This window comes from Elephas maximus, chromosome Y (genome assembly GCF_024166365.1).
Source record: "Elephas maximus indicus isolate mEleMax1 chromosome Y, mEleMax1 primary haplotype, whole genome shotgun sequence".
Taxonomy (NCBI): Eukaryota; Metazoa; Chordata; class Mammalia; order Proboscidea; family Elephantidae; genus Elephas; species Elephas maximus.
In genome coordinates this window covers 3,099,423-3,122,336 of record NC_064847.1, presented here as the reverse complement: position 1 = coordinate 3,122,336, position 22,914 = coordinate 3,099,423, and positions in this window count along the sequence as shown.

The following is a 22,914-nucleotide window of genomic DNA, read 5'->3' as shown; positions in this document are numbered from 1 at the left end:
TGTACCCAGAGTTATCTCGGAAGGAAGGCCTGGTCACTCTACCGAGAGGTATCTCGGAAGAAAGGTCTGATTATCTGTACCCAGAGTTACCTCGGAAGAGAGGCCTGGTGATAGTACCCAGAGTCATCTGAGAAGGCACGCCTGCTGACTCTACTCAGAGGTACCTCAGAACGAAGGCCTGGTGACTGTACCCCGAGGTAGCTGAGAATGAAGGCCTGGTGACTGTACCCAAAGGTACTGGAGAAGGAAGCCCAGGAGACATTACCCAGAGGTACCTCAGAAGGCAGGCCTACTGACTATACCAAGAAGTACCTCGGAAGGAAGTCCCGCTGACTGTACCCAGAGTTACCTTGGATACAAGGCCTGGTGACTGTACCCAGAGTTACTTCAGAAGCAATGGCTGGTGCCTGTACCCAGAGGTACCTCGGAAGGAAGGCCTGGTGACAGTACCCAGAGGTACCTCGGAAGGAAGGCCTGGTGACAGTACCCAGGCGTACCTGAGAAGGAAGGCCTGGTAACTATACCCAGAGGTACCTAAGAAGGAAGGCGTGGTGACTGTACCCAGAGGTACCTCAGAAGGAAGGCCTGGAAACTGTACAAAGACAAACCTCGGAAGGAAGGCTTAGAGACTGTACCCAGACGTACCTCGGAAGGAAGGCCTGGTGACTATACCCAGAGGTACCTCAGAAAGAAGGCCTGGTGACTCTGCCCATGCATACCTAGGAAGGAAGGCCTGATGAATGGACCCAGAGGTACCTCAGAAGGAAGGCCTGGTGACAGTACCCAGAAATGTCTGAGAAGGCAGGCCTCCTGACTGTACTCAGAGTTACCTCAGAAGGAAGGCCTACGGACTGTACCCAGAGGTACCTGGAAGGAAGGCCTGGTGACTGTACCCAGAGTAACCCTGGAGGGAAGGCCTGGTGACTGTACCCAGAGATAACTGCGAAGGAAGGCCTGGTGACAGTACCCAGAGGTAGCTCGGAAGGAAGGCCTGGTGACTGTAAACAGAGGTGCCTGAGAATGAAGGCCTGGTAACTGTACACAGAGGTACCTCGGAAGGAAGGCCTGGTGACTGTACCCAGAGGTACCTTGGATACGAGACCTGGTGCCTGTACCCTGAGGTACCTCGGAAGGAAGGCCTGGTGACAGTACCCAGTCGTAACTGGGAAGGACGGCTTGGTGACTGTACCCAGAGGTGCCTGAGAAGGAAGACCTGGTGACTGTACCCAGAGGTGCCTGAGAAGAAAGGCCTGGTAACTGTACCCAGAGGTACCTCAGAAGAAAGGCCTACTGACTGTACTCAGAGGTACCTCGGAAGGAAGGCCTGGTCACTCTACCCAGAGGTATCTCGGAAGAAAGGTCTGATGATTGTACCCACAGTTACCTCGGAAAAAAGGTCTGATGACTGTACCCAGAGTTACCTCGGAAGGAAGGACTGGTGACTATACCCAGAGGTAGCTTGGAAGGAAGGCCTGGTGACAGTCCACTGAGGTACCTCAGAAGGAAGACCTGGTAAGTGTACCCAAAGGTAACTGAGAAGGAAGGCCTGGTGACTGTACCCAGAGGTACCTAAGAAGGAAGGCCTGGTGACTGTGCCCAGAGGTATTTGAGGAGGAAGGCCTGCTGACTGTACCCAGAGTTACCTCAGAAGAAAGGCCTGGTGACGATACCCAGAGGTACCTCAGAAGGAAGGTCTGGTGACTGTACCCAGAGGTTCCTCGGAAAGAAGGCCTGGAGACCGTACTCTGAGGTACCTGAGAATGAAGGGCTGGTGACTCTACCCAGAGGTACCTGAGAATGAAGGCCTGTTGACTGTACCCAGAAGTACTGGAGATAGAATCCCTGGAGACATTACCCAGAGGTACCTCAGAAGGAAGGCCTACTGACTATACCCAGAGGTACCTCGGAAGGACGGCCTGGTGACTGTACCCAGACGTACCTCGGATACAGGGCCTCGTGAGTGTACCCAGAGGTTCCTCGGAAGGAAGGACTCTTGACTGAACACAGAATTACCTCGGAAGGAAGGCCTGGTGACAGTACGCAGAGTTACCTCAGAAGGAAAACCTGGTGACAGTACCCAGAGGTACCTCAGAAGGAAGGTCTGGTGACTGTACCCAGAGGTACCTCAGAAGGAAGGCCTGGTGACTATACTCAGAGGTAACTCAGACGGAAGGCCTGGTGACAGTACCCAGAGCTACCTCAGAAGGAAGGCCTGGTGACTGTACCCAGAGGTGCCTGAGAATGAAGGCCTGGTAACTGTACCCAGAGATACCTCGGAAGGAAGGCCTGGTGACATTTCCCAGATGTACCTCAGAAGGAAGGCCTATTGACTGTACCCAGACTTACCTCAGAAGGAAGGCCTGGTGACAGTACCCAGAGGTACCTCGGAAGGAAGGCCTGGTGACAGTACCCAGGCATACCTGAGAAGGAAGGCCTGGTAACTATACCCAGAGGTACCTAAGAAGGAAGGCGTGGTGACTGTACCCAGAGGTACCTCAGAAGGAAGGCCTGGAAACTGTACAAAGACAAACCTCGGAAGGAAGGCTTAGAGACCGTACCCAGACGTACCTCGGAAGGAAGGCCTGGTGATTATACCCAGAGGTACCTCAGAAGGAAGGCCTGGTGACTCTGCCCATGCATACCTAGGAAGGAAGGCCTGATGACTGGACCCAGAGGTACCTCAGAAGGAAGGCCTGGTGACAGTACCCAGAAGTGTCTGAGAAGGCAGGCCTCCTGACTGTACTCAGAGTTACCTCAGAAGGAAGGCCTACGGACTGTACCCAGAGGTACCTGGAAGGAAGGCCTGGTGACTGTACCCAGAGTAACCCTGGAGGGAAGGCCTGGTGACTGAACCCAGAGTTACCTCCGAAGGAAGGCCTGGTGACAGTGCCCAGAGGAAGCTCAGAAGGAAGGCCTGGTGACTGTACACAGAGGAACCTGAGAAGGAAGGCCTGGTAACTGTACCCAGACGTACCTCGGAAGGAAGGCCTGGTGACTGTACAAAGACGTACCTCAGAAGAAAGGCCTGGTGACAGTACCCAGAGGGACCTCGGAAGGAAGGCCTACTGACTGTACCCAGAGGTACCTCGGAAGGAAGTCCTGGTGACTGTACCCAGAGGTACCTTGGATACGAGGCCTGGTGCCTGTACCCTGAGGTACCTCGGAAGGCAGGCTGTTGACAGTACCCAGTCGTAACTGGGAAGGAAGGCTTGGTGACTGTACCCAGAGCTACCTCAGAAGGAAGGCCTGGTGACAGTACCCAGAGGTACCTCGGAAGGAAGGCCTGGTGACAGAACCCAGGCTTACCTGAGAAGGAAGGCCTGGTAACTATACCCAGAGATACCTAAGAAGGAAGGCGTGGTGACTGTACCCAGAGGTACCTCAGAAGGAAGGCCTGGAAACTGTACAAAGACAAACCTCGGAAGGAAGGCTTGGAGACTGTACCCAGACGTACCTCGGAAGGAATGCCTGGTGACTATACCCAGAGATACCTCAGAAGGAAGGCCTGGTGACAGTACCCAGAAGTGTCTGAGAAGGCAGGCCTCCTGACTGTACTCAGAGTTACCTCAGAAGGAAGGCCTACGGACTGTACCCAGAGGTACCTGGAAGGAAGGCCTGGTGACTGTACCCAGAGTAACCCTGGAGGGAAGGCCTGGTGACTGTACCCAGAGATAACTGCGAAGGAAGGCCTGGTGACAGTACCCAGAGGTAGCTCGGAAGGAAGGCCTGGTGACTGTAAACAGAGGTGCCTGAGAATGAAGGCCTGGTAACTGTACCCAGAGGTACCTCGGAAGGAAGGCCTGGTGACTGTATCCAGAGGTACCTTGGATACGAGGCCTGGTGCCTGTACCCTGAGGTACCTCGGAAGGAAGGCCTGGTGACAGTACCCAGTCGTAACTGGGAAGGACGGCTTGGTGACTGTACCCAGAGGTGCCTGAGAAGGAAGGCCTGGTGACTGTACCCAGAGGTGCCTGAGAAGGAAGGCCTGGTAACTGTACCCAGAGGTACCTCAGAAGGAAGGCCTACTGACTGTACTCAGAGGTACCTCGGAAGGAAGGCCTGGTCACTCTACCCAGAGGTATCTCGGAAGAAAGGTCTGATGATTGTACCCACAGTTACCTCGGAAAAAAGGTCTGATGACTGTACCCAGAGTTACCTCGGAAGGAAGGACTGGTGACTATACCCAGAGGTAGCTTGGAAGGAAGGCCTGGTGACAGTCCACTGAGGTACCTCCGAAGGAAGAACTGGTAAGTGTACCCAAAGGTAACTGAGAAGGAAGGCCTGGTGACTGTACCCAGAGGTACCTAAGAAGGAAGGCCTGGTGACTGTGCCCAGAGGTATTTGAGGAGGAAGGCCTGCTGACTGTACCCAGAGTTACCTCAGAAGAAAGGCCTGGTGACGATACCCAGAGGTACCTCAGAGGAAGGCCTACTGACTATACCCAGAGGTACCTCGAAAGGACGGCCTGGTGACTGTACCCAGACGTACCTCGGATACAGGGCCTCGTGAGTGTACCCAGAGGTTCCTCGGAAGGAAGGACTCTTGACTGAACACAGAATTACCTCGGAAGGAAGGCCTGGTGACAGTACGCAGAGTTACCTCAGAAGGAAAACCTGGTGACAGTACCCAGAGGTACCTCAGAAGGAAGGTCTGGTGACTGTACCCAGAGGTACCTCAGAAGGAAGGCCTGGTGACTATACGCAGAGGTAACTCAGAAGGAAGGCCTGGTGACAGTACCCAGAGCTACCTCAGAAGGAAGGCCTGGTGACTGTACCCAGAGGTGCCTGACAATGAAGGCCTGGTAACTGTACCCAGAGATACCTCGGAAGGAAGGCCTGGTGACATTTCCCAGATGTACCTCAGAAGGAAGGCCTATTGACTGTACCCAGACTTACCTCAGAAGGAAGGCCTGGTGACAGTACCCAGAGGTACCTCGGAAGGAAGTTCTGGTGAATATACCCAAAGGTACCTTGGAAGGAAGGCCTGGTGACTGTACCAGAGGTACCTAAATAGGAGTGTCTAATGAGTGTACCCAGAGGTGCCTCAGCAGGAAGGCCTGGTGACAGTCCACAGAGGTACCTCAAAAGGAAGACCTGGTAAGTGTACCAAAAGGTACCTCAGAAAAAAAGCTGGTGACTGTACTCAGAGGTACCTAAGAAGGAAGCCCTGGTGACTGTGCCCAGAGGTATCTGAGAAGGAAGGCCTGCTGACTGTACCCAGAGGTACCTCAGACCGAAGGCCTGGTGACTACTCCCAGAGGTACTTCGGGAGAAAGGGCTGATGACTGTGCTCAGAGGTACTCGGAAAAAAGGCCTGGTGACTGCAGCCAAAGGAACCTGAGAAGGAAGGTCTGGTGACTGTAACCACAGGTATCTCAGAAGGAAGGCCTGGTGACTGTAACAGAGGTACCTCAGAAGGAAGGCCTGGTGACTGTACCCAGAGGTACCTCAGAATAAAGGCCTGGTGACTGTACCCAGACGTACCTCGGAAGGAAGGCCTGGTGACTAACCCAGAGGTACCTCGGAAGGAAATCCTGGTGACTGTACCCAGACTTACCTCGGAAGGAAGGACAGGTGACAGTAAACAGAGGTACCTCGGAAGGCAGGTCTGGTGACTGTACCCAGAGTTACCATGGAAGAAACGTTCGGTGTCTGTACCCTGGGGTACCTCGGAAGGAAGGCCTTGTGAGTGTAGCCAGAGTAACCGTGAAGGGAAGGCCTGGTGACTGTACCCAGAGGTACCTCGGAAGGAAGGCCTGGTGACATCACCCAGATGTAGCTCAGAAGGAAGACCGACTGACTGTACCCAGAGTTATCTCGGAAGGAAGGCCTGGTCACTCTACCGAGAGGTATCTCGGAAGAAAGGTCTGATTATCTGTACCCAGAGTTACCTCGGAAGAGAGGCCTGGTGATAGTACCCAGAGTCATCTGAGAAGGCACGCCTGCTGACTCTACTCAGAGGTACCTCAGAACGAAGGCCTGGTGACTGTACCCCGAGGTAGCTGAGAATGAAGGCCTGGTGACTGTACCCAAAGGTACTGGAGAAGGAAGCCCAGGAGACATTACCCAGAGGTACCTCAGAAGGCAGGCCTACTGACTATACCAAGAAGTACCTCGGAAGGAAGTCCCGCTGACTGTACCCAGAGTTACCTTGGATACAAGGCCTGGTGACTGTACCCAGAGTTACTTCAGAAGCAATGGCTGGTGCCTGTACCCAGAGGTACCTCGGAAGGAAGGCCTGGTGACAGTACCCAGAGGTACCTCGGAAGGAAGGCCTGGTGACAGTACCCAGGCGTACCTGAGAAGGAAGGCCTGGTAACTATACCCAGAGGTACCTAAGAAGGAAGGCGTGGTGACTGTACCCAGAGGTACCTCAGAAGGAAGGCCTGGAAACTGTACAAAGACAAACCTCGGAAGGAAGGCTTAGAGACTGTACCCAGACGTACCTCGGAAGGAAGGCCTGGTGACTATACCCAGAGGTACCTCAGAAAGAAGGCCTGGTGACTCTGCCCATGCATACCTAGGAAGGAAGGCCTGATGAATGGACCCAGAGGTACCTCAGAAGGAAGGCCTGGTGACAGTACCCAGAAATGTCTGAGAAGGCAGGCCTCCTGACTGTACTCAGAGTTACCTCAGAAGGAAGGCCTACGGACTGTACCCAGAGGTACCTGGAAGGAAGGCCTGGTGACTGTACCCAGAGTAACCCTGGAGGGAAGGCCTGGTGACTGTACCCAGAGATAACTGCGAAGGAAGGCCTGGTGACAGTACCCAGAGGTAGCTCGGAAGGAAGGCCTGGTGACTGTAAACAGAGGTGCCTGAGAATGAAGGCCTGGTAACTGTACACAGAGGTACCTCGGAAGGAAGGCCTGGTGACTGTACCCAGAGGTACCTTGGATACGAGACCTGGTGCCTGTACCCTGAGGTACCTCGGAAGGAAGGCCTGGTGACAGTACCCAGTCGTAACTGGGAAGGACGGCTTGGTGACTGTACCCAGAGGTGCCTGAGAAGGAAGACCTGGTGACTGTACCCAGAGGTGCCTGAGAAGAAAGGCCTGGTAACTGTACCCAGAGGTACCTCAGAAGAAAGGCCTACTGACTGTACTCAGAGGTACCTCGGAAGGAAGGCCTGGTCACTCTACCCAGAGGTATCTCGGAAGAAAGGTCTGATGATTGTACCCACAGTTACCTCGGAAAAAAGGTCTGATGACTGTACCCAGAGTTACCTCGGAAGGAAGGACTGGTGACTATACCCAGAGGTAGCTTGGAAGGAAGGCCTGGTGACAGTCCACTGAGGTACCTCAGAAGGAAGACCTGGTAAGTGTACCCAAAGGTAACTGAGAAGGAAGGCCTGGTGACTGTACCCAGAGGTACCTAAGAAGGAAGGCCTGGTGACTGTGCCCAGAGGTATTTGAGGAGGAAGGCCTGCTGACTGTACCCAGAGTTACCTCAGAAGAAAGGCCTGGTGACGATACCCAGAGGTACCTCAGAAGGAAGGTCTGGTGACTGTACCCAGAGGTTCCTCGGAAAGAAGGCCTGGAGACCGTACTCTGAGGTACCTGAGAATGAAGGGCTGGTGACTCTACCCAGAGGTACCTGAGAATGAAGGCCTGTTGACTGTACCCAGAAGTACTGGAGATAGAATCCCTGGAGACATTACCCAGAGGTACCTCAGAAGGAAGGCCTACTGACTATACCCAGAGGTACCTCGGAAGGACGGCCTGGTGACTGTACCCAGACGTACCTCGGATACAGGGCCTCGTGAGTGTACCCAGAGGTTCCTCGGAAGGAAGGACTCTTGACTGAACACAGAATTACCTCGGAAGGAAGGCCTGGTGACAGTACGCAGAGTTACCTCAGAAGGAAAACCTGGTGACAGTACCCAGAGGTACCTCAGAAGGAAGGTCTGGTGACTGTACCCAGAGGTACCTCAGAAGGAAGGCCTGGTGACTATACTCAGAGGTAACTCAGACGGAAGGCCTGGTGACAGTACCCAGAGCTACCTCAGAAGGAAGGCCTGGTGACTGTACCCAGAGGTGCCTGAGAATGAAGGCCTGGTAACTGTACCCAGAGATACCTCGGAAGGAAGGCCTGGTGACATTTCCCAGATGTACCTCAGAAGGAAGGCCTATTGACTGTACCCAGACTTACCTCAGAAGGAAGGCCTGGTGACAGTACCCAGAGGTACCTCGGAAGGAAGGCCTGGTGACAGTACCCAGGCATACCTGAGAAGGAAGGCCTGGTAACTATACCCAGAGGTACCTAAGAAGGAAGGCGTGGTGACTGTACCCAGAGGTACCTCAGAAGGAAGGCCTGGAAACTGTACAAAGACAAACCTCGGAAGGAAGGCTTAGAGACCGTACCCAGACGTACCTCGGAAGGAAGGCCTGGTGATTATACCCAGAGGTACCTCAGAAGGAAGGCCTGGTGACTCTGCCCATGCATACCTAGGAAGGAAGGCCTGATGACTGGACCCAGAGGTACCTCAGAAGGAAGGCCTGGTGACAGTACCCAGAAGTGTCTGAGAAGGCAGGCCTCCTGACTGTACTCAGAGTTACCTCAGAAGGAAGGCCTACGGACTGTACCCAGAGGTACCTGGAAGGAAGGCCTGGTGACTGTACCCAGAGTAACCCTGGAGGGAAGGCCTGGTGACTGAACCCAGAGTTACCTCCGAAGGAAGGCCTGGTGACAGTGCCCAGAGGAAGCTCAGAAGGAAGGCCTGGTGACTGTACACAGAGGAACCTGAGAAGGAAGGCCTGGTAACTGTACCCAGACGTACCTCGGAAGGAAGGCCTGGTGACTGTACAAAGACGTACCTCAGAAGAAAGGCCTGGTGACAGTACCCAGAGGGACCTCGGAAGGAAGGCCTACTGACTGTACCCAGAGGTACCTCGGAAGGAAGTCCTGGTGACTGTACCCAGAGGTACCTTGGATACGAGGCCTGGTGCCTGTACCCTGAGGTACCTCGGAAGGCAGGCTGTTGACAGTACCCAGTCGTAACTGGGAAGGAAGGCTTGGTGACTGTACCCAGAGCTACCTCAGAAGGAAGGCCTGGTGACAGTACCCAGAGGTACCTCGGAAGGAAGGCCTGGTGACAGAACCCAGGCTTACCTGAGAAGGAAGGCCTGGTAACTATACCCAGAGATACCTAAGAAGGAAGGCGTGGTGACTGTACCCAGAGGTACCTCAGAAGGAAGGCCTGGAAACTGTACAAAGACAAACCTCGGAAGGAAGGCTTGGAGACTGTACCCAGACGTACCTCGGAAGGAATGCCTGGTGACTATACCCAGAGATACCTCAGAAGGAAGGCCTGGTGACAGTACCCAGAAGTGTCTGAGAAGGCAGGCCTCCTGACTGTACTCAGAGTTACCTCAGAAGGAAGGCCTACGGACTGTACCCAGAGGTACCTGGAAGGAAGGCCTGGTGACTGTACCCAGAGTAACCCTGGAGGGAAGGCCTGGTGACTGTACCCAGAGATAACTGCGAAGGAAGGCCTGGTGACAGTACCCAGAGGTAGCTCGGAAGGAAGGCCTGGTGACTGTAAACAGAGGTGCCTGAGAATGAAGGCCTGGTAACTGTACCCAGAGGTACCTCGGAAGGAAGGCCTGGTGACTGTATCCAGAGGTACCTTGGATACGAGGCCTGGTGCCTGTACCCTGAGGTACCTCGGAAGGAAGGCCTGGTGACAGTACCCAGTCGTAACTGGGAAGGACGGCTTGGTGACTGTACCCAGAGGTGCCTGAGAAGGAAGGCCTGGTGACTGTACCCAGAGGTGCCTGAGAAGGAAGGCCTGGTAACTGTACCCAGAGGTACCTCAGAAGGAAGGCCTACTGACTGTACTCAGAGGTACCTCGGAAGGAAGGCCTGGTCACTCTACCCAGAGGTATCTCGGAAGAAAGGTCTGATGATTGTACCCACAGTTACCTCGGAAAAAAGGTCTGATGACTGTACCCAGAGTTACCTCGGAAGGAAGGACTGGTGACTATACCCAGAGGTAGCTTGGAAGGAAGGCCTGGTGACAGTCCACTGAGGTACCTCCGAAGGAAGAACTGGTAAGTGTACCCAAAGGTAACTGAGAAGGAAGGCCTGGTGACTGTACCCAGAGGTACCTAAGAAGGAAGGCCTGGTGACTGTGCCCAGAGGTATTTGAGGAGGAAGGCCTGCTGACTGTACCCAGAGTTACCTCAGAAGAAAGGCCTGGTGACGATACCCAGAGGTACCTCAGAGGAAGGCCTACTGACTATACCCAGAGGTACCTCGAAAGGACGGCCTGGTGACTGTACCCAGACGTACCTCGGATACAGGGCCTCGTGAGTGTACCCAGAGGTTCCTCGGAAGGAAGGACTCTTGACTGAACACAGAATTACCTCGGAAGGAAGGCCTGGTGACAGTACGCAGAGTTACCTCAGAAGGAAAACCTGGTGACAGTACCCAGAGGTACCTCAGAAGGAAGGTCTGGTGACTGTACCCAGAGGTACCTCAGAAGGAAGGCCTGGTGACTATACGCAGAGGTAACTCAGAAGGAAGGCCTGGTGACAGTACCCAGAGCTACCTCAGAAGGAAGGCCTGGTGACTGTACCCAGAGGTGCCTGACAATGAAGGCCTGGTAACTGTACCCAGAGATACCTCGGAAGGAAGGCCTGGTGACATTTCCCAGATGTACCTCAGAAGGAAGGCCTATTGACTGTACCCAGACTTACCTCAGAAGGAAGGCCTGGTGACAGTACCCAGAGGTACCTCGGAAGGAAGTTCTGGTGAATATACCCAAAGGTACCTTGGAAGGAAGGCCTGGTGACTGTACCAGAGGTACCTAAATAGGAGTGTCTAATGAGTGTACCCAGAGGTGCCTCAGCAGGAAGGCCTGGTGACAGTCCACAGAGGTACCTCAAAAGGAAGACCTGGTAAGTGTACCCAAAGGTACCTCAGAAGGAAGGCTGGTGACTGTACTCAGAGGTACCTAAGAAGGAAGCCCTGGTGACTGTGCCCAGAGGTATCTGAGAAGGAAGGCCTGCTGACTGTACCCAGAGGTACCTCAGAAGGAAGGCCTGGTGACTATTCCCAGAGGTACTTCGGGAGAAATGGCTGATGACTGTGCTCAGAGGTACTCGGAAAAAAGGCCTGGTGACTGCAGCCAAAGGAACCTGAGAAGGAAGGTCTGGTGACTGTAACCACAGGTATCTCAGAAGGAAGGCCTGGTGACTGTAACAGAGGTACCTCAGAAGGAAGGCCTGGTGACTGTACCCAGAGGTACCTCAGAATAAAGGCCTGGTGACTGTACCCAGACTTACCTCGGAAGGAAGGCCTGGTGACTAACCCAGAGGTACCTCGGAAGGAAATCCTGGTGACTGTACCCAGACTTACCTCGGAAGGAAGGACAGGTGACAGTAAACAGAGGTACCTCGGAAGGCAGGTCTGGTGACTGTACCCAGAGTTACCATGGAAGAAACGTTTGGTGTCTGTACCCTGGGGTACCTCGGAAGGAAGGCCTTGTGAGTGTAGCCAGAGTAACCGTGAAGGGAAGGCCTGGTGACTGTACCCAGAGGTACCTCGGAAGGAAGGCCTGGTGACATCACACAGATGTAGCTCAGAAGGAAGACCGACTGACTGTACCCAGAGTTATCTCGGAAGGAAGGCCTGGTCACTCTACCGAGAGGTATCTCGGAAGAAAGGTCTGATTATCTGTACCCAGAGTTACCTCGGAAGAGAGGCCTGGTGATAGTACCCAGAGTCATCTGAGAAGGCACGCCTGCTGACTCTACTCAGAGGTACCTCAGAACGAAGGCCTGGTGACTGTACCCCGAGGTAGCTGAGAATGAAGGCCTGGTGACTGTACCCAAAGGTACTGGAGAAGGAAGCCCAGGAGACATTACCCAGAGGTACCTCAGAAGGCAGGCCTACTGACTATACCAAGAAGTACCTCGGAAGGAAGTCCCGCTGACTGTACCCAGAGTTACCTTGGATACAAGGCCTGGTGACTGTACCCAGAGTTACTTCAGAAGCAATGGCTGGTGCCTGTACCCAGAGGTACCTCGGAAGGAAGGCCTGGTGACAGTACCCAGAGGTACCTCGGAAGGAAGGCCTGGTGACAGTACCCAGGCGTACCTGAGAAGGAAGGCCTGGTAACTATACCCAGAGGTACCTAAGAAGGAAGGCGTGGTGACTGTACCCAGAGGTACCTCAGAAGGAAGGCCTGGAAACTGTACAAAGACAAACCTCGGAAGGAAGGCTTAGAGACTGTACCCAGACGTACCTCGGAAGGAAGGCCTGGTGACTATACCCAGAGGTACCTCAGAAAGAAGGCCTGGTGACTCTGCCCATGCATACCTAGGAAGGAAGGCCTGATGAATGGACCCAGAGGTACCTCAGAAGGAAGGCCTGGTGACAGTACCCAGAAATGTCTGAGAAGGCAGGCCTCCTGACTGTACTCAGAGTTACCTCAGAAGGAAGGCCTACGGACTGTACCCAGAGGTACCTGGAAGGAAGGCCTGGTGACTGTACCCAGAGTAACCCTGGAGGGAAGGCCTGGTGACTGTACCCAGAGATAACTGCGAAGGAAGGCCTGGTGACAGTACCCAGAGGTAGCTCGGAAGGAAGGCCTGGTGACTGTAAACAGAGGTGCCTGAGAATGAAGGCCTGGTAACTGTACACAGAGGTACCTCGGAAGGAAGGCCTGGTGACTGTACCCAGAGGTACCTTGGATACGAGACCTGGTGCCTGTACCCTGAGGTACCTCGGAAGGAAGGCCTGGTGACAGTACCCAGTCGTAACTGGGAAGGATGGCTTGGTGACTGTACCCAGAGGTGCCTGAGAAGGAAGGCCTGGTGACTGTACCCAGAGGTGCCTGAGAAGAAAGGCCTGGTAACTGTACCCAGAGGTACCTCAGAAGAAAGGCCTACTGACTGTACTCAGAGGTACCTCGGAAGGAAGGCCTGGTCACTCTACCCAGAGGTATCTCGGAAGAAAGGTCTGATGATTGTACCCACAGTTACCTCGGAAAAAAGGTCTGATGACTGTACCCAGAGTTACCTCGGAAGGAAGGACTGGTGACTATACCCAGAGGTAGCTTGGAAGGAAGGCCTGGTGACAGTCCACTGAGGTACCTCAGAAGGAAGACCTGGTAAGTGTACCCAAAGGTAACTGAGAAGGAAGGCCTGGTGACTGTACCCAGAGGTACCTAAGAAGGAAGGCCTGGTGACTGTGCCCAGAGGTATTTGAGGAGGAAGGCCTGCTGACTGTACCCAGAGTTACCTCAGAAGAAAGGCCTGGTGACGATACCCAGAGGTACCTCAGAAGGAAGGTCTGGTGACTGTACCCAGAGGTTCCTCGGAAAGAAGGCCTGGAGACCGTACTCTGAGGTACCTGAGAATGAAGGGCTGGTGACTCTACCCAGAGGTACCTGAGAATGAAGGCCTGTTGACTGTACCCAGAAGTACTGGAGATAGAATCCCTGGAGACATTACCCAGAGGTACCTCAGAAGGAAGGCCTACTGACTATACCCAGAGGTACCTCGGAAGGACGGCCTGGTGACTGTACCCAGACGTACCTCGGATACAGGGCCTCGTGAGTGTACCCAGAGGTTCCTCGGAAGGAAGGACTCTTGACTGAACACAGAATTACCTCGGAAGGAAGGCCTGGTGACAGTACGCAGAGTTACCTCAGAAGGAAAACCTGGTGACAGTACCCAGAGGTACCTCAGAAGGAAGGTCTGGTGACTGTACCCAGAGGTACCTCAGAAGGAAGGCCTGGTGACTATACTCAGAGGTAACTCAGACGGAAGGCCTGGTGACAGTACCCAGACGTACCTCAGAAGGAAGGCCTGGTGACTGTACCCAGAGGTGCCTGAGAATGAGGGCCTGGTAACTGTACCCAGAGATACCTCGGAAGGAAGGCCTGGTGACATTTCCCAGATGTACCTCAGAAGGAAGGCCTATTGACTGTACCCAGACTTACCTCAGAAGGAAGGCCTGGTGACAGTACCCAGAGGTACCTCGGAAGGAAGGCCTGGTGACAGTACCCAGGCATACCTGAGAAGGAAGGCCTGGTAACTATACCCAGAGGTACCTAAGAAGGAAGGCGTGGTGACTGTACCCAGAGGTACCTCAGAAGGAAGGCCTGGAAACTGTACAAAGACAAACCTCGGAAGGAAGGCTTAGAGACCGTACCCAGACGTACCTCGGAAGGAAGGCCTGGTGATTATACCCAGAGGTACCTCAGAAGGAAGGCCTGGTGACTCTGCCCATGCATACCTAGGAAGGAAGGCCTGATGACTGGACCCAGAGGTACCTCAGAAGGAAGGCCTGGTGACAGTACCCAGAAGTGTCTGAGAAGGCAGGCCTCCTGACTGTACTCAGAGTTACCTCAGAAGGAAGGCCTACGGACTGTACCCAGAGGTACCTGGAAGGAAGGCCTGGTGACTGTACCCAGAGTAACCCTGGAGGGAAGGCCTGGTGACTGAACCCAGAGTTACCTCCGAAGGAAGGCCTGGTGACAGTACCCAGAGGTAGCTCAGAAGGAAGGCCTGGTGACTGTACACAGAGGAACCTGAGAAGGAAGGCCTGGTAACTGTACCCAGACGTACCTCGGAAGGAAGGACTGGTGACTGTACAAAGACGTACCTCAGAAGAAAGGCCTGGTGACAGTACCCAGAGGGACCTCAGAAGGAAGGCCTACTGACTGTACCCAGAGGTACCTCGGAAGGAAGTCCTGGTGACTGTACCCAGAGGTACCTTGGATACGAGGCCTGGTGCCTGTACCCTGAGGTACCTCGGAAGGAAGGCCTGGTGACAGTACCCAGTCGTAACTGGGAAGGACGGCTTGGTGACTGTACCCAGAGGTGCCTGAGAAGGAAGGCCTGGTGACTGTACCCAGAGGTGCCTGAGAAGGAAGGCCTGGTAACTGTACCCAGAGGTACCTCAGAAGGAAGGCCTACTGACTGTACTCAGAGGTACCTCGGAAGGAAGGCCTGGTCACTCTACCCAGAGGTATCTCGGAAGAAAGGTCTGATGATTGTACCCACAGTTACCTCGGAAAAAAGGTCTGATGACTGTACCCAGAGTTACCTCGGAAGGAAGGACTGGTGACTATACCCAGAGGTAGCTTGGAAGGAAGGCCTGGTGACAGTCCACTGAGGTACCTCAGAAGGAAGAACTGGTAAGTGTACCCAAAGGTACCTGAGAAGGAAGGCCTGGTGACTGTACCCAGAGGTAGCTAAGAAGGAAGGCCTGGTGACTGTGCCCAGAGGTATTTGAGGAGGAAGGCCTGCTGACTGTACCCAGAGTTACCTCAGAAGAAAGGCCTGGTGACGATACCCAGAGGTACTCAGAAGGAAGGCCTACTGACTATACCCAGAGGTACCTCGAAAGGACGGCCTGGTGACTGTACCCAGACGTACCTCGGATACAGGGCCTCGTGAGTGTACCCAGAGATTCCTCGGAAGGAAGGACTCTTGACTGAACACAGAATTACCTCGGAAGGAAGGCCTGGTGACAGTACGCAGAGTTACCTCAGAAGGAAAACCTGGTGACAGTACCCAGAGGTACCTCAGAAGGAAGGCCTGGTGACTATACGCAGAGGTAACTCAGAAGGAAGGCCTGGTGACAGTACCCAGAGCTACCTCAGAAGGAAGGCCTGGTGACTGTACCCAGAGGTGCCTGACAATGAAGGCCGGGTAACTGTACCCAGAGATACCTCGGAAGGAAGGCCTGGTGACATTTCCCAGATGTACCTCAGAAGGAAGGCCTATTGACTGTACCCAGACTTACCTCAGAAGGAAGGCCTGGTGACAGTACCCAGAGGTACCTCGGAAGGAAGTTCTGGTGAATATACCCAAAGGTACCTTGGAAGGAAGGCCTGGTGACTGTACCAGAGGTACCTAAATAGGAGTGTCTAATGAGTGTACCCAGAGGTGCCTCAGCAGGAAGGCCTGGTGACAGTCCACAGAGGTACCTCAAAAGGAAGACCTGGTAAGTGTACCCAAAGGTACCTCAGAAGGAAGGCTGGTGACTGTACTCAGAGGTACCTAAGAAGGAAGCCCTGGTGACTGTGCCCAGAGGTATCTGAGAAGGAAGGCCTGCTGACTGTACCCAGAGGTACCTCAGAAGGAAGGCCTGGTGACTATTCCCAGAGGTACTTCGGGAGAAATGGCTGATGACTGTGCTCAGAGGTACTCGGAAAAAAGGCCTGGTGACTGCAGCCAAAGGAACCTGAGAAGGAAGGTCTGGTGACTGTAACCACAGGTATCTCAGAAGGAAGGCCTGGTGACTGTAACAGAGGTACCTCAGAAGGAAGGCCTGGTGACTGTACCCAGAGGTACCTCAGAATAAAGGCCTGGTGACTGTACCCAGACGTACCTCGGAAGGAAGGCCTGGTGACTAACCCAGAGGTACCTCGGAAGGAAATCCTGGTGACTGTACCCAGACTTACCTCGGAAGGAAGGACAGGTGACAGTAAACAGAGGTACCTCGGAAGGCAGGTCTGGTGACTGTACCCAGAGTTACCATGGAAGAAACGTTTGGTGTCTGTACCCTGGGGTACCTCGGAAGGAAGGCCTTGTGAGTGTAGCCAGAGTAACCGTGAAGGGAAGGCCTGGTGACTGTACCCAGAGGTACCTCGGAAGGAAGGCCTGGTGACATCACCCAGATGTAGCTCAGAAGGAAGACCGACTGACTGTACCCAGAGTTATCTCGGAAGGAAGGCCTGGTCACTCTACCGAGAGGTATCTCGGAAGAAAGGTCTGATTATCTGTACCCAGAGTTACCTCGGAAGAGAGGCCTGGTGATAGTACCCAGAGTCATCTGAGAAGGCACGCCTGCTGACTCTACTCAGAGGTACCTCAGAACGAAGGCCTGGTGACTGTACCCCGAGGTAGCTGAGAATGAAGGCCTGGTGACTGTACCCAAAGGTACTGGAGAAGGAAGCCCAGGAGACATTACCCAGAGGTACCTCAGAAGGCAGGCCTACTGACTATACCAAGAAGTACCTCGGAAGGAAGTCCCGCTGACTGTACCCAGAGTTACCTTGGATACAAGGCCTGGTGACTGTACCCAGAGTTACTTCAGAAGCAATGGCTGGTGCCTGTACCCAGAGGTACCTCGGAAGGAAGGCCTGGTGACAGTACCCAGAGGTACCTCGGAAGGAAGGCCTGGTGACAGTACCCAGGCGTACCTGAGAAGGAAGGCCTGGTAACTATACCCAGAGGTACCTAAGAAGGAAGGCGTGGTGACTGTACCCAGAGGTACCTCAGAAGGAAGGCCTGGAAACTGTACAAAGACAAACCTCGGAAGGAAGGCTTAGAGACTGTACCCAGACGTACCTCGGAAGGAAGCCCTGGTGACTATACCCAGAGGTACCTCAGAAAGAAGGCCTGGTGACTCTGCCCATGCATACCTAGGAAGGAAGGCCTGATGAATGGACCCAGAGGTACCTCAGAAGGAAGGCCTGGTGACAGTACCCAGAAGTGTCTGAGAAGGCAGGCCTCCTGACTGTACTCAGAGTTACCTCAGAAGGAAGGCCTACGGACTGTACCCAGAGGTACCTGGAAGGAAGGCCTGGTGACTGTACCCAGAGATAACTGCGAAGGAAGGCCTGGTGACAGTACCCAGAGGTAGCTCGGAAGGAAGGCCTGGTGACTGTAAACAGAGGTGCCTGAGAATGAAGGCCTGGTAACTGTACACAGAGGTACCTCGGAAGGAAGGCCTGGTGACTGTACCCAGAGGTACCTTGGATACGAGACCTGGTGCCTGTACCCTGAGGTACCTCGGAAGGAAGGCCTGGTGACAGTACCCAGTCGTAACTGGGAAGGACGGCTTGGTGACTGTACCCAGAGGTGCCTGAGAAGGAAGGCCTGGTGACTGTACCCAGAGGTGCCTGAGAAGAAAGGCCTGGTAACTGTACCCAGAGGTACCTCAGAAGAAAGGCCTACTGACTGTACTCAGAGGTACCTCGGAAGGAAGGCCTGGTCACTCTACCCAGAGGTATCTCGGAAGAAAGGTCTGATGATTGTACCCACAGTTACCTCGGAAAAAAGGTCTGATGACTGTACCCAGAGTTACCTCGGAAGGAAGGACTGGTGACTATACCCAGAGGTAGCTTGGAAGGAAGGCCTGGTGACAGTCCACTGAGGTACCTCAGAAGGAAGACCTGGTAAGTGTACCCAAAGGTAACTGAGAAGGAAGGCCTGGTGACTGTACCCAGAGGTACCTAAGAAGGAAGGCCTGGTGACTGTGCCCAGAGGTATTTGAGGAGGAAGGCCTGCTGACTGTACCCAGAGTTACCTCAGAAGAAAGGCCTGGTGACGATACCCAGAGGTACCTCAGAAGGAAGGTCTGGTGACTGTACCCAGAGGTTCCTCGGAAAGAAGGCCTGGAGACCGTACTCTGAGGTACCTGAGAATGAAGGGCTGGTGACTCTACCCAGAGGTACCTGAGAATGAAGGCCTGTTGACTGTACCCAGAAGTACTGGAGATAGAATCCCTGGAGACATTACCCAGAGGTACCTCAGAAGGAAGGCCTACTGACTATACCCAGAGGTACCTCGGAAGGACGGCCTGGTGACTGTACCCAGACGTACCTCGGATACAGGGCCTCGTGAGTGTACCCAGAGGTTCCTCGGAAGGAAGGACTCTTGACTGAACACAGAATTACCTCGGAAGGAAGGCCTGGTGACAGTACGCAGAGTTACCTCAGAAGGAAAACCTGGTGACAGTACCCAGAGGTACCTCAGAAGGAAGGTCTGGTGACTGTACCCAGAGGTACCTCAGAAGGAAGGCCTGGTGACTATACTCAGAGATAACTCAGACGGAAGGCCTGGTGACAGTACCCAGAGCTACCTCAGAAGGAAGGCCTGGTGACTGTACCCAGAGGTGCCTGAGAATGAGGGCCTGGTAACTGTACCCAGAGATACCTCGGAAGGAAGGCCTGGTGACATTTCCCAGATGTACCTCAGAAGGAAGGCCTATTGACTGTACCCAGACTTACCTCAGAAGGAAGGCCTGGTGACAGTACCCAGAGGTACCTCGGAAGGAAGGCCTGGTGACAGTACCCAGGCATACCTGAGAAGGAAGGCCTGGTAACTATACCCAGAGGTACCTAAGAAGGAAGGCGTGGTGACTGTACCCAGAGGTACCTCAGAAGGAAGGCCTGGAAACTGTACAAAGACAAACCTCGGAAGGAAGGCTTAGAGACCGTACCCAGACGTACCTCGGAAGGAAGGCCTGGTGATTATACCCAGAGGTACCTCAGAAGGAAGGCCTGGTGACTCTGCCCATGCATACCTAGGAAGGAAGGCCTGATGACTGGACCCAGAGGTACCTCAGAAGGAAGGCCTGGTGACAGTACCCAGAAGTGTCTGAGAAGGCAGTCCTCCTGACTGTACTCAGAGTTACCTCAGAAGGAAGGCCTACGGACTGTACCCAGAGGTACCTGGAAGGAAGGCCTGGTGACTGTACCCAGAGTAACCCTGGAGGGAAGGCCTGGTGACTGCACCCAGAGTTACCTCCGAAGGAAGGCCTGGTGACAGTACCCAGAGGTAGCTCAGAAGGAAGGCCTGGTGACTGTACACAGAGGAACCTGAGAAGGAAGGCCTGGTAACTGTACCCAGACGTACCTCGGAAGGAAGGCCTGGTGACTGTACAAAGACGTACCTCAGAAGAAAGGCCTGGTGACAGTACCCAGAGGGACCTCAGAAGGAAGGCCTACTGACTGTACCCAGAGGTACCTCGGAAGGAAGTCCTGGTGACTGTACCCAGAGGTACCTTGGATACGAGGCCTGGTGCCTGTACCCTGAGGTACCTCGGAAGGAAGGCCTGGTGACAGTACCCAGTCGTAACTGGGAAGGAAGGCTTGGTGACTGTACCCAGAGCTACCTCAGAAGGAAGGCCTGGTGACAGTACCCAGAGGTACCTCGGAAGGAAGGCCTGGTGACAGAACCCAGGCTTACCTGAGAAGGAAGGCCTGGTAACTATACCCAGAGATACCTAAGAAGGAAGGCGTGGTGACTGTACCCAGAGGTACCTCAGAAGGAAGGCCTGGAAACTGTACAAAGACAAACCTCGGAAGGAAGGCTTAGAGACTGTACCCAGACGTACCTCGGAAGGAAGGCCTGGTGACTGTACCCAGAGATACCTCAGAAGGAAGGCCTGGTGACAGTACCCAGAAGTGTCTGAGAAGGCAGGCCTCCTGACTGTACTCAGAGTTACCTCAGAAGGAAGGCCTACGGACTGTACCCAGAGGTACCTGGAAGGAAGGCCTGGTGACTGTACCCAGAGTAACCCTGGAGGGAAGGCCTGGTGACTGTACCCAGAGATAACTGCGAAGGAAGGCCTGGTGACAGTACCCAGAGGTAGCTCGGAAGGAAGGCCTGGTGACTGTAAACAGAGGTGCCTGAGAATGAAGGCCTGGTAACTGTACCCAGAGGTACCTCGGAAGGAAGGCCTGGTGACTGTATCCAGAGGTACCTTGGATACGAGGCCTGGTGCCTGTACCCTGAGGTACCTCGGAAGGAAGGCCTGGTGACAGTACCCAGTCGTAACTGGGAAGGACGGCTTGGTGACTGTACCCAGAGGTGCCTGAGAAGGAAGGCCTGGTGACTGTACCCAGAGGTGCCTGAGAAGGAAGGCCTGGTAACTGTACCCAGAGGTACCTCAGAAGGAAGGCCTACTGACTGTACTCAGAGGTACCTCGGAAGGAAGGCCTGGTCACTCTACCCAGAGGTATCTCGGAAGAAAGGTCTGATGATTGTACCCACAGTTACCTCGGAAAAAAGGTCTGATGACTGTACCCAGAGTTACCTCGGAAGGAAGGACTGGTGACTATACCCAGAGGTAGCTTGGAAGGAAGGCCTGGTGACAGTCCACTGAGGTACCTCAGAAGGAAGAACTGGTAAGTGTACCCAAAGGTAACTGAGAAGGAAGGCCTGGTGACTGTACCCAGAGGTAGCTAAGAAGGAAGGCCTGGTGACTGTGCCCAGAGGTATTTGAGGAGGAAGGCCTGCTGACTGTACCCAGAGTTACCTCAGAAGAAAGGCCTGGTGACGATACCCAGAGGTACCTCAGAAGGAAGGCCTACTGACTATACCCAGAGGTACCTCGAAAGGACGGCCTGGTGACTGTACCCAGACGTACCTCGGATACAGGGCCTCGTGAGTGTACCCAGAGGTTCCTCGGAAGGAAGGACTCTTGACTGAACACAGAATTACCTCGGAAGGAAGGCCTGGTGACAGTACCCAGAGGTACCTCAGAAGGAAGGTCTGGTGACTGTACCCAGAGGTACCTCAGAAGGAAGGCCTGGTGACTATACGCAGAGGTAACTCAGAAGGAAGGCCTGGTGACAGTACCCAGAGCTACCTCAGAAGGAAGGCCTGGTGACTGTACCCAGAGGTGCCTGACAATGAAGGCCTGGTAACTGTACCCAGAGATACCTCGGAAGGAAGGCCTGGTGACATTTCCCAGATGTACCTCAGAAGGAAGGCCTATTGACTGTACCCAGACTTACCTCAGAAGGAAGGCCTGGTGACAGTACCCAGAGGTACCTCAGAAGGAAGGTCTGGTGACTGTACCCAGAGGTACCTCAGAAGGAAGGCCTGGTGACTATACGCAGAGGTAACTCAGAAGGAAGGCCTGGTGACAGTACCCAGAGCTACCTCAGAAGGAAGGCCTGGTGACTGTACCCAGAGGTGCCTGACAATGAAGGCCTGGTAACTGTACCCAGAGATACCTCGGAAGGAAGGCCTGGTGACATTTCCCAGATGTACCTCAGAAGGAAGGCCTATTGACTGTACCCAGACTTACCTCAGAAGGAAGGCCTGGTGACAGTACCCAGAGGTACCTCGGAAGGAAGTTCTGGTGAATATACCCAAATGTACCTTGGAAGGAAGGCCTGGTGACTGTACCCAGAGGTACCTAAATAGGAGTGTCTAATGAGTGTACCCAGAGGTGCCTCAGCAGGAAGGCCTGGTGACAGTCCACAGAGGTACCTCAAAAGGAAGACCTGGTAAGTGTACCAAAAGGTACCTCAGAAGAAAGGCTGGTGACTGTACTCAGAGGTACCTAAGAAGGAAGCCCTGGTGACTGTGCCCAGAGGTATCTGAGAAGGAAGGCCTGCTGACTGTACCCAGAGGTACCTCAGAAGGAAGGCCTGGTGACTATTCCCAGAGGTACTTCGGGAGAAAGGGCTGATGACTGTGCTCAGAGGTACTCGGAAAAAAGGCCTGGTGACTGCAGCCAAAGGAACCTGAGAAGGAAGGTCTGGTGACTGTAACCACAGGTATCTCAGAAGGAAGGCCTGGTGACTGTACCAGAGGTACCTCAGAAGGAAGGCCTGGTGACTGTACCCAGAGGTACCTCAGAATAAAGGCCTGGTGACTGTACCCAGACGTACCTCGGAAGGAAGGCCTGGTGACTAACCCAGAGGTACCTCGGAAGGAAATCCTGGTGACTGTACCCAGACTTACCTCGGAAGGAAGGACAGGTGACAGTAAACAGAGGTACCTCGGAAGGCAGGTCTGGTGACTGTACCCAGAGTTACCATGGAAGAAACGTTTGGTGTCTGTACCCTGGGGTACCTCGGAAGGAAGGCCTTGTGAGTGTAGCCAGAGTAACCGTGAAGGGAAGGCCTGGTGACTGTACCCAGAGGTACCTCGGAAGGAAGGCCTGGTGACATCACCCAGATGTAGCTCAGAAGGAAGACCGACTGACTGTACCCAGAGTTATCTCGGAAGGAAGGCCTGGTCACTCTACCGAGAGGTATCTCGGAAGAAAGGTCTGATTATCTGTACCCAGAGTTACCTCGGAAGAGAGGCCTGGTGATAGTACCCAGAGTCATCTGAGAAGGCACGCCTGCTGACTCTACTCAGAGGTACCTCAGAACGAAGGCCTGGTGACTGTACCCCGAGGTAGCTGAGAATGAAGGCCTGGTGACTGTA